General features: G+C 50.1%; 1 pseudogene; it reads right to left on the reverse strand.

The window, feature by feature from the left end:
• Window positions 1-387: 387 nt before the first annotated feature.
• On the reverse strand, window positions 388-1481 carry LOC131902780 (actin-related protein 2/3 complex subunit 1B-like; annotated as a pseudogene).
• Between the last annotated feature and the right edge of the window lie 522 nt (window positions 1482-2003).

Consider the following 2003-nt stretch of genomic DNA (forward strand, 5'->3'; position numbering starts at 1 on the left):
GGGCAATTTTCAAGTTGTGTGATTTTTTTTATGCCATTTGGGTTATTTTTGATTAATAAACAATCATTTATTTTGTAACTATCCATAGTATATACATAAGTATGTATTTATGTTACCATGTTGTTCTCTCCTGTTTTTAAATTACAAATTTTCTTTTTGGGGGGCAGCTTTTTTTTAAAGCAGTAAGTGAAAGCATTTCTTTAAAAGGCACATGTTCCTTAAATAGGTAGGAAAGTTCCCCACCTGTCTCCTCCCCTCCTTGGGGAGCAGCCTGGTACTCGCACCCTAGAATCATTCAGCAAAGCAACCCTTAGCCTCCTTATCCTTCCCCGCCCCCTTTCCCAGCAGCTAGAACAATGGCGGCACTCTTGACATCCCATCTGATCTTCAGAACTCCAAGCTCTTCACATCCCAGATGCTCACGCCACCATCCATGTCTGTAGTGCAGAGCTTCGAGCCCTTGCCCTTGACCCTGCTGAGCACTGAGATTTGGGGGATGCTGTTCTTGTGCAGTGAGTCTAGGCAGATGCCCGCGGCTGCACCGCCCTCAGAGCTGGCCTTCTTGTCGAGGTTCTGGAAGCTCTCACAGGCGTCAGGCCACACTGAGAGCTCTGCTTGGACACATTCAGCCGACCACCAAAGCTCAGCATCCTCCCAGCACTGTCATAGGTAAACAGCACCGGGAAGCAGCCGTGGCCCGCTGGCACTAAACTATTTTCTGTGATGAAGGTGATGGCCGGGAGTGGCAAGGTTTCAGAGGCCAGGGTAGCGACGGCCATCTTCTTGTCACTGTCTACCAGGCACATGGTGCTGTCAGGGCTGACCCAAGCCACATAGCTCCAGCTTGCCAAGGAGCAGACGCATGCACCCAGCTGTAACTGCTGCTGGACTCGAACATCAGCTCCCACAAGGGCATCGTAAAACCCCCACGGTGCAGGGGCTGGCCACTCCTCCTCCTCCTTGATGTTGGCAGAGAAGATCCGGCACTTGAAATCACAGGAGCCTGCAGCCAGGAGCACATTGTTGGGGTGCCAGTCGAGGCTGAGGACAGTGGAATGGATGGGTTTCTTGATGTGCTTACACACCCGCCCATCATTCTCCTGCTCAAAATAACAGATGGAGATGATGTGATAGCCACCGCCCACGGTGAACTTGTTCTCATTGGGGGCCCAGGGCACACAGCAGGTGCCTAGGTTGATCCACAGGACGGCCGTTGTGGGCTTCCACGTGCGGCCCTTCAGTGTCCACACATGGGCATTGCGGTCTGTGCCGCAGGTCACAACACGTTTACTCTTAGGGGTCCAGGCGATGCCTGTCACCTGCCCATTGTGCTCCTTAAGCTCATGGACATTGTTCCACTAGGCACCACTCTCCTCAAAGATGTACACCTCGTGGTTGTTGGGGCAGATGGCAATCTGTGTATGGTCCTTGCTCCAGGCATGGCAACTGATGGGCTCCACCAGGAAGCTGTGGTAGGCCATAGTCACTTGTCTCCTGGGGTGCCCAGGCTGCAGACTCTGGACTGTCTCTGAGCCTAAGTTTTCTTTAATTTATATTTTTTGTGTCCTCAGAACCAATTTGATTTGTCCTTAGGAAACGGCAACATTTTTTCTGCAGAAGTGGGAGAGATTTTCTGAATGCCTGAAGAGCAAGATTCCCCATAATTTTAGTACACTTGTTGTGGGTAAGGGACATGTGTCACTTTCCTGTCCCTGTCACGCCTGGTGATGCTCGTAAGAATGGAAATCTGCTGGACTCACAGTTGGACATTTCACCATTGTTTGGACTCAGACCTTCTTTGCCCTAACGCTGCTTACCTGTGGCCAGGCATTCTTGTTTTTTAATCTGTTCCCAACCTTGTCATTTTGGAAGAGCTTTTGAATATCAGTTGACATTGACACCATCTGCTACCTGTTTTCCATTTCCCTAAAATCCAGTGCTATTTTTAACTTGAGACCATCTCACCATTGATCCTTGAGTCCTTCCCACCCCAACCCTTGAGT

The sequence above is a fragment of the Peromyscus eremicus genome, chromosome 1 (assembly GCF_949786415.1).
Source record: "Peromyscus eremicus chromosome 1, PerEre_H2_v1, whole genome shotgun sequence".
Taxonomy (NCBI): Eukaryota; Metazoa; Chordata; class Mammalia; order Rodentia; family Cricetidae; genus Peromyscus; species Peromyscus eremicus.